Here is a 15,335-nt window from a genome sequence, read left to right as displayed (position 1 = left end):
TTACCCTTCCTGCCCTATTTCCCCTACCAGTGCTCCATTTAAAAAGCATCCAACAGAGTAGCAGCATACCTCCCTGTTGCCCCAGTGTCCTCCTTGGCCAGAAGTACCCAGTGTGTGCGTATGCATGACAGGCGCACGTGTAAGCAAGCTTGACGTGCATGCACATCTGCCCGGCATGCGCACACACACCGGGTACTTCCGGATACTTCCAGCTGAGGATGATACCCGGGCAGGGAAGTATGCTGCTGCCCCGACAGACACTTTTTAAATGGAGCTTGTGCGGGGGAACACGGTGGGAGGGGTAAGGGCACCCTCTCCCACTCTTAAAGTTATGCTCCCCCGCCTTCAAATTGGCTGAACCGCCGGTCATTCGAACTGGTTCAGAGACCATAAAGGGCCTCTGAACCGGTTCCATGCACATCCCTAATCTCTGCGCACAAAATATATACAGATTTGTCACACACACCACCTATCATAATGACTGGCCTTTTGATTATCATTTAAATGCCTGTTCCTCACTACTAGCGGATGACAAACCCAGAGGCACTTTCTAAAAAAATTTCAACTTATGTTCCATCATAGGCATCAGGGGCATTATGCTTATGATGGAACATGACTTGCAGAATGGTTTGAAAGACTTTCACCACCTTCTGCTCCACCATATATAATGTGGGCACCAACTACAGCAGAGGTTCCCAACCAATCAAACTCCAGATGTTACTGAACTACAACTCTAGCTGGGGATAATGGGAGTTGTAGTTTAGCAGCATCTGGAGTACCACTGGTTGGGCACCCCTGAACTACAGCATGAGAAAAGGGTCAGGAGACCCTAGAGAAACAGAGGTGATTTTTTTCACTTCTATCTTAATGATGGGCTTCAGGTCACCAAAGAAGGAATTTCAACTTCCTGTTTGCTAGCTTGTTATCCAAACAACTGCTGTGGGGCAAGTGATGAAGGCAAGGTGCAGACCTGGCTCTACTATTTCCTTACCAGTCATGCTAATTGTTTGGATAACAGGTTAGATCAGTGATCTTCACTATTTTTAAGGCAAGAGCCACTTTGGAGAGGGGAAAAAAATCTTTTATGTGAGAGCCATTTCCCATTATGCTGGCCCCTGAACAGTACTGTACTTTTCTCAGTGCAGGGAGAGCCCTTAAGAGAGACAGAGTCGTGTCTTAAGCGCTCTGTGGGGAAACACTGGGAACAGCTACAATTCCATCACTTTGTGCACACCTTTGAAGATGAAGTAGGGGCTCAAGAGGGCTCAGTTGCACTTAAAGGAGCCCCATCCTGGCAAAGCACAGCACTGTGCAGTGAAACTGGTCATCTCCACATGGAGCCAGGGGGACTGTGCAGAGTATTTAACTGTAGCCAAAGTGTCACACAGGCCCAGTAGCCAGAGGGGCATACTTAGGGTTGTTGGAGTCCACCACTGGCCTTACAATGAAGAAAACACTGGGCAAGAGTACAGGAAATGTTTCTAACCTCCGCCCCATTCATCAGTGGTTAAATAATGATTAAAACTGCATGTTTGTGTCTCACACTTTAGCACTGAATTGGCAACAGAGATTGGCTGCAACTGCACGTAATACAAAACTGGAGGTGAAGGGGACTCTGGTTTCATTCTCAGTATGTCTGAATGCAGGCAACCACAGTTTCGCTACAAAATGGACCATGGTTTCCCTCCCCAGACAAAGATTTGTACCTTAGTTTGTAGTGAGGTCCACTGCCTGGACCTTCAGTTCCACATTGCCAGCATTACGCCTGAATGTTGGCACCGCAGTCTGGTTGCCTTGCAACCAGAGTTGAGGGAGGAAGCTATTGGCTGCTGGGGCTGTCCTTAAGTAAAGAACTGAGCCCAAGGAGCCAGTCCCCCCTCCTCTCTGCAGTCAGCAAGACTACAGAGAGGCTGCTCCCCTGAATGACCAGATTTGGACAGGAGAGTTTGGGGGGGAGCAGAACTGCAGGTCCATTGGAACTATGGTTCTGCATTACATTCATTGTGTTTCCCTTGTAACATATTTAGTATAGTTCCGTTACTATGCTCTAGGCCCAAGTTTAGCAAAAATTTGGCTCAAGATCCTTGATGTAATTATTTATGTTTCTAAGTTTATGCATCAGCAGCAAATGAAACACATTCTTTTCTGATTAAGTCTGTGTTGCTGGATGTTAGACCAATCTTCTTATAAATTATAAATGCATTTAATGACAACACAGAATTATTAAGATACATTTGATGTTTTATAAATATGTAGCATAAGTATTCTGATATTAAATTAGTGATTCAGAAACTTCCAGACAATTTGGCATTTACATTATATGCTAGAAAATTGCACTAATTATACATAATGCATGTGCCATTTTAATGAACACCTTTAGAAATAAATTCAACAGCTGGAAAGTAAGACTGTTGCCCAGTAATAAAGGGCTGTGTCTATTTTTTTAATGTTAAAAAAAAAATCAAGTGTTTTTTCTAGAGTCAGTATTAATCAGATAAAGGATAGCTTTTTCCACCAATTCAGCCCCAAGTAAAAATATATTTACTGTTTAAAGCAGGCCTGCTCAACTTAGTCACCCCACCACCACCACTGTTTTTGGACTACAACCCTCATAATCTCCAGACACGGTGGCCAATAGCCAAGGATTATGGGAGCTGTAGACCAACATTGCAGGAGGACCGAAGTTGAGCAGCCCTGGTTTAAAGAAACTTAGATACAGCTTTCTTGAGCTATATTATTAAACTAAAGTCACATTGTCTGCATGGCCCTTTCAAAATGGTGCTGCAGGAAAGTTAGTATCTTGTCATTCAAAACACAGGGACCAAAGAAATGGTTGGAATTACATGGTAACTAGCCTCCCTTATACATTAGTAAATGTGATACATTACAAAATAAATATAAGAACATAAGAAATAGCCCTGCTTGATTAGGCCAAAGATGCATCTAGGAAGCCTGCAAGTAGGGAAAACATGGGAAACCGCCCTCTCCCATTGGTGCTTCCTAGCACCTGGTGTTCAGGGGCATGCCACATCAGATTCTGATGCAAGTATACAGCTAAGAAGGCTAGCAGCCATTGATAGCCCTATCCTCCATAAATTTGCCTAAGCCCTTTTTAAAACCCTCTGCAATTGATCTACACTGGGCATGATTTTATACATCTCTATCATGTATAAAATACCCACCCTTACCCACCTTCTTTCTAAATTAAAAAGGCTGTATTCTTTTCTCATAGTCACTCCGAAACCCTAACCATTTTGGTTGCCCTTTTCTGCACCATTTCCAGCCCTGCACTATCCCTTTTAAGGTGCAGAGACCAGCACTGTACACAGTATTCCAAGAGCCTGCTTTTATCTATTTCATGAATATCTTGGACAGCAAAAGCAAACACATGTTCTCTGGCTGTGCAAAAGTATTTTGAGATTATTTGCTCTAACATTCATTCAGTACAGCGATACACCATTTGCCACCACAAACATGTTATGCCAGTGGCCAGAGGTACACCCTACCTCCCAGGAAGATCATCTCAGCAAAGAGAAGACTAGTCTGGCCCCAACCATTGATCAGAGGAGCACCAACTTAGGAAGCTCACCTTCCCTGCCAGACAGAACTCTTCTCTGCTCCATCTGCCAGTTGACTAATACTGCTGAAGGAAGCATTCTCTAGCCTCTGCCATTGGCCAGAGGATTACGGGTTGTTGAAGAGTGTGTATGTGTTAAATAGTTTCACAATCTGTTGTAAAGTATCTTGAAGAGGATTCAGTCAAAAGGAAGGGTAAAAATCTACTAAATAAATAAGCAGATGACCTGTGTGCTGGGAATTTTGGACTGAGAGATAAAGAGCACTTTCAGTAGCAGTTCAAAACCAAGGTCAGAATTTTCAAACACAGGAATAAGATTAAATGTGAGTTTAGGTGCTCCCTTGATTCTACATTTTCTGAAATGCAAGCATTCATTAACTGCTAGAACAGAACAGAAACAACTAGTGCTAGAAAAGATACAAGCACACAGATTTAATGAGGCCTATGTTGAATCAATGGTGCTTCAGCAGGAAACTTTTAAAACTTTTATGACATTCACAAATTGGCAGGGTACTGTTGTGGATAGGGGAAGCCTTAAAGCATGATGTTCAATGCTTTAACAATATGGCTAGAGCAAGAAAGGGTCAATGCTTTTAAAATATGGCTAGCTGCCTGGAGACAGAAGTTTGGGGCGGCATACAAGATAGATAGATAGATAGATAGATAGATAGATAGATAGATAGATAGATAGATAGATAGATAGATAGATAGATAGATAGATCACAGCCACGAAAGGGTAGGGTAATACCGAGGCTCACCAAGCCCTATAAAATCTTTTTAAAGTTTAACAAAAACATGCCAGCATGGAAGCAGCAGGATATCATGTTGATCATCACAGTATTTCACAAAGAGACCCAATAGATGCTGATGAAACTCTAATAGCCATGTTGTACACAGTGATCACAACAGCACATAATGTACTTTGTAGAGAAGAATCCACTTTCTCACCTCCTATGTATTACAGTTTGAGTGCTGGGAAAATATGATCTCAGGAGTATAATCTAGGCCAAACTAGACAGGATCTATGACAAAAGATCCATGGTCAACTCTCCTATGATTTGATAAAGGTACAAATGCAGCCTTGGGTACAGTACAAGTCAGATAATGGTCTCATTTGCTGGGAGAGATGGGGCTTGACCCTTTCCCAATATGAATTCCCTTCCCATAGAACTACTAGTTGCCCTGAAGGTACCATATAGGAAAACACATTGGATCAAAAAAGATGCAGAGCAAAATGATGTTCTCCAACACAAAAACCCGAATCAGAATCAGGGTTCCCCACAGCTGCATCATTTGCCTAAACCCTTTTAAAACCTATCTAGATTGGTTTCACCATGACCACATCTGGTGTCAGCTAATTCAATAGTTTAATTGTACAGTGGTCCCGTTTGGGCATAACGCCAAACCAGAAGTGAACATGCCAGAGGTTTGAGTTTATGATTGCCCAAAAGTATGAAGCCACAATTTTTTCACCCAAACATGGTTCCCTTTTCACTCCCAAACCTGAATTTGAAACCTCTATTTGTAATGAGTTTTGCTGCTGAAATCTGAGGTTGGAAGGCGGCATTGCTGCTATAACCTGGGTTTCGTGCGCAAGCTCCTCCTGCTACCATCAAGAGGATGGCTCAGAGCAGCCCAGAAATGTGTGAGTTTGAGGGTGGTCTTGTTTCTTGCAGACCGCCTCTCAGAGCTCCTGTCCCACTCTCTGCCATCTCCTTTCTCCTCTTGCTGCTGCTTGGCAACAGGGATGCCATTCATTTAAAGGGGCAGACTCATGTTGGAGAAAGCCTACTTTCCCCTGAGTGTTTTGGATCTCATGTGTTCCTTAGCAAGAAAAGGATGGTAGAAAAAAATGGAGGGATATAGGGGGTGAAGTCCCCCATAATTCATCACTGCAGTGCTTTGTTCACAAATACGTACAGCCTGTTAGCACAAACAATGGAACACATTCCCCAGCAAATACATCCCACTCACTGGCATACTGCTCTTAAATTGCAAGAAGCTTGCAAGCTCCTCCCTGCACGGCTGAGCTTCCATCAAGGCCCCATCAGCAGTACACCTGCAGTAGTCCCACCCATAAAAACCTTCCTCTTCTTGATCTATTAAAATGACATCTAGCCCCATTAATTGTGATGTCTGTCTCTGTCAACATAAAACGTGACAGGTTGCAATTAAGGAAGTAATAAAGGCACACATGCAAGGAACCTTTTTGTTTGCCCGAGGACCCTACCTAGCACACCTTTCCAGGTCTATAAAGGTGTGTTATCTGGTTGGGCAGCACCACATAGGGTGCCTGGCATGGCTTGACATTGTCTGTATTGTCACAATGGACATGGACAGCAGTGTTCCCCACAAATATTTGCACCTGTGTACAGCATGAGTGCTTTTCAGGGCAACAGTGCAGAGGGAGTGTGTGGGCTCATGCATCCAGATTGCGTATCGCCTGGCTAAACTAAGATTAACTACATGCACATTGAAAAGCTAGAGGGTGCAGGCATGTGCCTGGGCCCAGAGGGAACACTGCTAGACAGGTAGCAACTGGCCGCTGTAGCCCACACAGGGTGCAAGTGGCAATCTGTTTCTAAGGTTTCTAAATGTATAGCCTGGTCCAATCTTTAGGAGGTATCCAAGACTAGAGCAGTGGCATATGTTTCCACCGAGGAAAAGCAGCCATGAATCAGATGCCCTCTATCCCCTTCCAAGAAATGCTTTCCATGGGTTTCTTGGGCTTATTCAATGGGTGCTTGTGTATGTGTGTGGGGGGGGCGGGCGGGGGAAACAAGTTCCCAAGAGGCAGGGGTGGTATTGTCAGGTATTGACATTGTTCACGTTAAGACATGCCAATGTGTGTGAGCAACAGCCCATTTCAATGGATTTGAACCCTGTGGGGGAAATGCCCCATTCTGAGGGAATGGGTGAACACACTGCCCTTGTACTGATGGCCAGGGCAAAACTCATAATGAGCACACCTGGGGACATGTAGAAGGAAAGCTTTTGCAGTCTACCATTAACCAGTTAAAGTGGGAAGAAAGGCATCCAATCCTCTCTTCCTGGGGGAAGAGTCCCTTCCTTCCCAACTGAAGAAGATAGTATCTCTTTCCCCATGGAGATTGAAAGAAGGCCCCCTCAAGGAGAATGCAGGGATCCTCACTGACAGAAATGACAAGCCATTTTTTTGGATGTTTAAGGCCAATGCAACAAATAGTTTCCCCCTCGTGAGAGTCCACTGGTTGGTTGTAGGTTCACATCCAATGACAAGGAATGGGTTGGAATTGGAAACAGTAATGGGGGGAGTCCCCACAACACCCTTTAACATGCAGCGACCACAGACTATGAACAGAACCCCACCCCCACCATGTCTCTAAGCTAGGATTCATACAATGCAGCAAACTCCTCCTGCCCATAGGTGGCAGTTACAATGGCTTCACAACATGCTGCCTTTGCAAGCAGGTAGCAGTTCACAGAAATACCAGCAGCAATTAATTTGCATCAGATCCTCCTTTGGGTCCAGGAGCAGTTGCGTGGAAACCACATAGTATCAATTCTCAGGGGGCACCATCCCTTCTTGCACCTGCCAAGCAGAAAGCCCATCAACCACTTCTCCCCATTTCTCAGGTACTGTTCAGTGTCCATCCCCCAAGATATAACAATCTGAAAGTGCCCCTTGCCATCCTGAAGTTGTCAATTATTGTGCTTGTGCATGACCGTCTGGTTTCATAGTTCTTGCAAGGGCAGTGCTGGAGTGGTGCGAGGAAAGGGTTAAAATGTCTCCATCCTGCTGAGGGTGGATGATCAATGCCGAAAAGGCACGATCATACTGGGCACACCACCTCTAACATCATAGCCAATGGTTGCAGCTTCAATAGCGTGCTGTAGGGATGTGTACGAACTTGTCCGGATGCCATTTTCTGGGTCTCCGAATAGGCTCGAACGCCCGGCAGTATGGAAGGTTCTAAGACAAGAGTGATAACTTTAAGGGTGGGGGAAGGTGTACCCCCCCACACACCGCTGTGTTTCCCCCGTCGGCGCTCTCTTAAAAACCGGTACAGTGGGGCAGCAGCATGCCTCCCTGCTGCCCCATCTTTTCCTCAGACTGGAAGTAACCCAGGCACGTGTGCACACTGGGCACGTGCGCATGCACATTGTACTCGCTCACACGCATGCACCCGACATGTGCATGTGCATGGGTTACTTCTGGACTGAGAAGAGGACAGGGCAGCAGAGAGGTATGCTGCCACCATGTCATTTTTTAAGAGAGCGCCGACGGAGAAATGCAGTGGGGGGGGGGTAAGTGCACCCTCTCCCGCCCTTGATGTTATCCCTCCACCTTCGAACCAGACCCTGCTGGTTCCATCCACATCCCTAGCATGCTGATGTCTTGGCCATAGCATGGCAATGCAAGCGAAACAAAGCTTGCTGGGATGCAGACTAGGAAGAGGGAGGGGTTCCTCTGTCCAAAAGCCAGAGGTTTCAAAACCGCAGTTGAACAATTGTCTGTGGCATGATTCCTGGCTTCACACATTAACCACAGCTTTGTCTGCCTGAGGTTTCACGCTATGCCCGAATGGGGCCATATGAAAAGAAGTACTTTCTTTTGTCTATTCTGAACTTCCTAGCATTTAGCTTCAGTGAATGATCAAGATCATACAAGATTCTTATAGTCTTGTAGAGATGGAGAAGAACTTCTCTTGATCCACATATGCATAATTTTATACACCTGTATCATGTCCTTCCTTACCTGCCTTCTTTCTGAAATAAGAATACCCAAATGCTCTAAGTCTTTCCACATAGGAGAGTCACTTCAGCCGCTTGATTATTTTGGTTGCCCTTCTCTGCACTTTTTCCAGCTCTACAATATTCTTTTTTGAAGTGCAGCAATCAGAACTGTACACAGTATTCAAAGTGTGATTGCACTATAGATAACACAGAGATCCATCTCACTTTGTCAAAAGAGCCCAGGGAATTGGCGGAGGCTCTTGCGGAGTTGTGCACACTTCCATTTTTCAGTTGTGTGAGAACAAAAAAATAGGTAGGTGGAGGCAGAAGTAATTGTGTGGAAGATGGGAGCTGGGTAGGACAACTTTTCTTCCTACTTGTTCAAATATTGGGTATGAAAGCTGGGAAGATGGTGCTGGTCTACCCAGCTCCTATCTCCCACACAATCACTCTCCCTACCACTTACCTAGTTGTTTACTCCCACAAAACTAAAAATTGGGAGCATGCACAGTTCCCAACCCTGGGTAAGATACTTGTCCTACCCAGGGTTCAGTTGCATGAATAGCCACACTGTGTAGCTTCAGCTGCTGTTTGCATACAAGTAAGTAACTTGCACATAAGAAAGTGCCTTTAAATCATGCTCAGAACTGTTCCATATGGAACAGTGTCCAAAATATAAAAGTCCTGCTGCATATGCTGCTGTGAAAAAAGATCTGTCCTGCCAAACAGATTATTGGTTGTGTCAGCTTTAGCACAGCAGATCATCTGTTGTGTGGAAGTTGGTGCCTAGATACAGTCTCTTAGCTACCAAAAACATGATTGGTGCTGTCAATGACAACAGTATGGACCATCTGTTCAGCTGCATGCACACAATACTGAAGCACCACACAGCATCCCAAGTCCCAGATGCAAGTATTTTTTTTCCACCCATGTAGAACACACTTTCCCCAAATCTAACCCTAATCTGGAAAGGAGTTCTGCATGACAGAGGTTGCTTCCATGAACAGATCTCACTCCTTGGTTTGGGAGAACTGGTCCTTCATTCTTTATATACTGCATTATATACTGATATTATATTATAGTAACCATTGCAATAGAAGCCTTCATCCAGACTAACACAGTGCTGGTACTCTCATATTACACTATAAGGCTATGGGGAGGAAAGGTTATTTTTGTACATCTCCCCTCCACTCTGAATCCCTCAGGGACACTGTGGGAGTCAGTGGACTTCAAAGTAGGGGTGTGCATGGACCATTCGTGGTGGCTTGGTTCAAATTCAGACGGAACCACTGCTCTAAGAACTGGATTGGTTGGACCAATTGGCTGTGCCAGTCAAACCATCAAACTGGCTCAAACTGGTTCATAGCTGTTCATGATCAAATTGCTTGAACCGACCTGGTTTGCAGTAGACCAGTTTGACCATGAAGCAGTCATACACTCCTTCAAAGGGAAGGAGAGATCCACAAAAAATGCCTTTCCTTCATAGTGTCACCACTGCATTAGTCTGGATGTCATCTAGAATCTTTACAACAAAATAGTGAACTGAACTAAGCATGACATGAATTGCTCAAAAGCTGCTAAAAATGAAGAACTTAAAAGAGTAGGCATTAGAAAGAAAAAATTAGTTTTGTATTTCCCCCCCTAAGGAGTATAACAGAAGAAATAATTAAAGTATTATCAAAATTGCAAAACAACACTCCACTGTCTGTGACATTTGCAACCGATAGCTTTGAACCAGATAGAGAGCAGCAGCATTGTCATCCTCTAAAAACCACCACAACTTTCAAGTTATAAAGATGTTTAATTAGAAAGAATTCTGAAAACTGAGCTAGAGAAGAACAGATATAACAACAATTACCTCTATGTGATTTCTGGGCTTTAGTTTCTAAACCACTAGGGATGTGCACAGAGCAGATTTTGTGTTCCGTTCAGAGCTTGGAATGGGACACAAAATCCCCGGAACATTCCATCGGAACAACAGATTTAGCTGGTTGTTCTGACGGAATGTTCCCCATTCCTACTCAGCATGTTCAGAGCACCATTTTCAACTCCAAAATAATGCTCTTCAGGCCTCTGTGCACATGCGGCAGCCATTTGCATGGTGGAGCTGACCACACAAATGGCTGCTGCATGTGCAGTGAGGCCAGAAGAGTGCCATTTTGGACTCTAAATGGCACTCAGAACATTTTGAGTGTTCTGAAGCAGAACAGGGTCATTCCGTTCTGAGCTTGGAGCAGGCCCTTCATTTGAAGGACATTCTGTTCTAAGCTCAGAACACTCAAAACAGCCGGTTTGCAGGCTGAATGTTCCTACCATGAACCATTCTGCACATCCCTATAAACTGTCACATTTAGAGTGAATAAGAAACATCTCATTGAACCAAAAGAAGATCTTTTCTTTCATTCTGCTGACTCATTTGCCTTATTCAGGCATTGAGGCTGTGCACACAAGCACACAAGCAGCCAAACCCAAACTTGGGCAGCCTTGCTTTGGTTTGGCTGCTTGTGTGCAGCACTAGGATCATGGGTGATTCTGACACTGCCTCCCTTGCAAGCCCAGGAATTTACTCCAGGTTTGGAGCCGTGAAAAAGCTCGGGCTGCATACAACCAGAGCACACACAGAGTCGGGCACCTAGAGTGCCCAACTCCCAGGGGAACCCCCAATACACCACATTTGTTGTGTGGTGCATTGTGGGATTCCTCAAGGCTGGGGAAATAAGTCCTGGCCTCCAGAAATCCATGCTGCATGGAGCAGCACGGATCTTGTGGGCAGGCAGTGGGGTGCCGAAGAGGACATCGCCATTCATCAAGGGGGAAGGTAAGTCCATCCCTGCCTTCTCTTCCCACCCTGTCTCTATTATGGCCATGAGAATGACCTTGTCATGTTCTGTTTGCATTCAGATGTGTGTACACAGACACATGTTTTTGTGTGAATAATTGTCACACAATTATTGTGTGAATAAGTGTTCATTTCAAAAGGGAACCTGGGTACATGCATGGTTCAGAAATGTTGTACCTCTTTTTCACATAATGTGAACATAATGTGTGCCTGCATATAGAACTGTCTGTACCTGGGTACACTGTCCATAATGTTGAACACAACATATCTGAGTGTGGAACATATTATGTGACTAAGGCTACAGTTACATAGAATCAGCTTCTTTGGTTTCCTTCAGTCAGGGGTGACCTTCCCGTGAGGCAAAGTGAGGCAGGTCTGGGCACAAGAAGGGACACATAGGGAAGCAAGCCCCATTCCCCATTTTCTAGCCTTATGATTCTTGGTTGGAATCTTGTGACTTAACCTGTAGTAAAATCTTGCTCTCTCAGTAGAGGGTTTTCCAAGGGTTATTCCTAAAAACTATGCAAATATTTGCCAAGCAGCAGTAAAACATTGGACATGCCTGAATTATATTTTAAAGATTTTCTCAGATGCCAGTTAAATAAAAGGTTGACATGCTTTGAATGCAAAAGGCAGCTAACAGCAAAATTTAAATACATCCAAAAACTATGTAACACACCAATATATAAAGAAAATACAATTAAGTGAAACAGATGATTAAACCAACTATCAGGATTCGAAAAGAATAAAAGAACTCAGATATCTATCTGTTGTAGTTACGTAGTGGATTCTGGGAAGTTTCTTTCACACAGAGCAAAGTGAACTATTTTTCATTTATTTAAACAAACTCAAAGTAAAAACAAACAAACCTGGTGACTGATCCCCTTCCTGACCAAAACAAATACTCTATGTAGACCAGGCCCATCATGTTTTGAATTTTTTTATTGCATTCACTTTGTATTGTGCCATCTGTTTCACTTAAAATAGTTGTCAGTTGATTTTAATCTAATTGAATGTAGAGAAATGGGAGGTATCAGGAAAGGGAAAGCTACCCAGTTATAAAGGCTGTCCAGACCATTGTTCTAGAAATGTCCAATCCTTTAAAAAGATCCCATTTGCACTTATTAAACAGCCATTTGCAGGAGTGGGGTGGGGTAGGGAGTGGGGGCAGGAATACCCATAGGTTCAAAGAAAGTTCAAGTGTTAGCTACTGTATTTAAAATCAATTAAAATTAATGATGCCTCTTCCAACTAGTGAGATTTTTAAAAGAGTATTCATATGAAATATGTAATTAAGATGATGACGGGTAGAAATCTGTCATCCTTAATTATATATGTTTTATTCCAGACCCATTAGTCTAGACTAAGGGGGGATCTGTTCTCTTGGTACTCATGTCAGAACATGATCTTCTCTCTGGTTTTATGTTATTATTTTATTTTATTTTTATTTTATTAATTTATTTGCCTACACTGGCCCAGAAATAAAAAGGTGGGATACTCTGATGGGGTAAATAAGGGCAACAACTACCATATTTATCTGAAACCAAGATTAATTCCCCACCCCCAATTTTGTCCTTAAACATTGCAGGGGCGGGGGTTCATCTTGAATTCAGAGTCCTCTTTGGAGTAAATACAGGTATAACCTGAGGTATAACCTGTATTTAACCTGTATCTTTTAGGGCATCGTCTTAAATTCAGAGTCACCTTCTATTTGGGTAAATCCAGTATACTAATTTATAAACAAGGATCCGCAATGCAATTATCTAATCTAGTTAGAACTAAAATTTCAACCTCCTTGTGAGTAACTTTGGTCTGTGGCAGCACAGGCAACTTTAGTGCCAATTGCAGCTTCAAAGCTGAGAAGAAGTCCACTCTGGATCAGGGCTGGTGATCAATACCTTTCTTGATCTTGGCATCTCCTAGCCACATCACTCAAGGTATCTCGAATGAATTTTATCCTCACCCCCACTACCTGAGTCCTTTGGCTCTGAGTGTGTAAGTTAGATAGTCCCCACCTTCTACTCACACTAACCCTGATGGTTGTGATGGATGCTTAATGATTTAAATTGCCAGTCCTAGCATTCTTTGCTCCCAGCTTGGCAGTGCAGAGTCTTAGGAACACACCTGTCCCCAGGTAACTTTGGGCCAGGAGAGGCAAAACCCTACTCTGCCCCAAGATGCAGTCAGCTAGCTCTGCACTGCTGACTGGCTGGGAGAATAGCTGCTACTGTTAACCACAAATGTGGTCAGGAAAGAAGATGCTTTTAATTGCCAGGCATCCTTGTCCTCCTTTTCGGTGTCTTGTACGAGGCTGACATGGGCCATAAAGACATAAGACATAATTCAGAACTCTTTAAAGAATTATTCTTCAGCAGTCAAGGGTGTCAAGAGTGGAACCCGCTTCTCATCACAGCTAATTAGCTATAACATTTCAAACCCACAAGGTACTTGTGGTCATTCGTCCTTCAATGTCTGACAACATGGATTCATTCTGAGGCATGCTGTGAGTGGCTAATGCCAGCGAATGTGTCACTATAGTTTGATGACCAATTATACTGACCCCTGAAGGCCTCAGCTCCATGTGCACTCATTTCATGTCCAATGCCAGAGTCTGTTCTGCATTTCACAGCTCTCAGGCACAACAGATGCTGACACTCACCATTTCTTTATCTTCATATACACAGGGAGGAAACAGTCAAGCTGTTAAAAAAAAATGTTTAGAATAGTTCTGCTGAAGCCCTTCATTGAGAATGCCATTTTGACTTGCTCATTGGTCAGGGACTGATGGAACTTCATTTTTCTTTTTTGTTGTTGAACACAACTGAACTTTCAAATATTTTGAAATGCAAGTTTTAAATATCAGAAGCTAATTAAACAGCTTCAGTTCCCTATACTAAAGCACAGTTTGTCAGAACAGATAACGTATTTGTGATCTTTGGTTTCATTCACATGTTATATTAGCTATAGCATTTCGACCACGGTTGTTCTGTCATTATATAACATGTAATGCATGAAAAAGAAAAGACCATGGAAATCTAAATTTCCCTTTTCTCAAAAAAAAAAAAATAGAATCAAACACTTTTAACTTGGGAGAGAGGTTTTCTCAGCTTACTGGTCATAGGTATCACATTGCCATTCTATAGTCCATCACAGTTCCCAATTCAAAGCTTATTGTTTACTATTTCACATGGTGCTACAATATGATTCACCATGATTTCTGATTATTTACCGATATTTCACATCTAAACCATTGTCTGCCAATCATTCCTCAACAGATCAGCCTTTTGTGCATTTTTCATCATTCTTTATTACTGGCAAATTTTTTATATTTAAAAGACTTAGGACGTATGTAACAAATCCCATGGTATGTAGCACATCTTGCAAGGGTTCTGACAACAATCAGAGAGAGAGATTCATGGAGGAGGATGCTGAGGAGCGGATGGAGGGGCAGCTGCTGCCGTGGAGGAGCAGGAGGACTGAAGAAAGAGCAGTGGCATCGCTCATTCACTCACTCCCTCAGCTCCAACCGCCAGCCTCTGATGCCTCACCGAGTCTCCTTGCAAGGAGGACAGCAAAGCTGGGGCTTCCTATCCACCCTGCATGGATGGCCCTCGGTGCTCTATCCCGCCCTGGCTTGGCCATCCTCCTCATGAGGAGACTCAGCAGGACGTCAGAGGCCAGCGGATGGAGCTGAAGGAGTGAGCAGCGGTTGGGTGAGCTGAGAGTGGGGGAGTGGAGGAGAGGGGGTGGCTGCAAGTAGGGTGGCTGAAAGTGGGGGAATGGAGGGGTGGCTGCGAGTGGTGGTGGAGAGGAGAGGGGTGGCTGCGAGTGGGGGAGTGGCGGGGAGGGTGGCTGCAAGTGGGGTGGCTGAGAGTGGAGGAGTGGAGAAGAGGGCATGGCTGGGAGTGGAGGGGGTTGTGAGTGGGGGAGTGGAGGAATAGGGGTGGCTGCGAGTGTGGTGGCTAAAGGTGGTGGAGGGGAGGGGAGGGGTGGCTGTGAGTGGGGTGGCTGGGAGTGCAGGGAGTGGCTAGGAGTGGGATTGCTGGAAGTGGTGGAGGGAAGAAGAGGGGGTGGTTGTAAGTGGGTGGCTGAAAGTGGTGGAGGGGTGGCCGAGAAGGGGTGGGAGGGGTGGCCGTGTGTGGGTTGGCTGAAACTGAGCAATAAAGTAGGGGTTGTGGTGGGACTGAAAGGAGAGCAATAAAA

This window comes from Hemicordylus capensis, chromosome 2 (assembly GCF_027244095.1).
Source record: "Hemicordylus capensis ecotype Gifberg chromosome 2, rHemCap1.1.pri, whole genome shotgun sequence".
Lineage (NCBI taxonomy): Eukaryota > Metazoa > Chordata > Lepidosauria > Squamata > Cordylidae > Hemicordylus > Hemicordylus capensis.
This window is presented reverse-complemented; position numbering follows the sequence as displayed.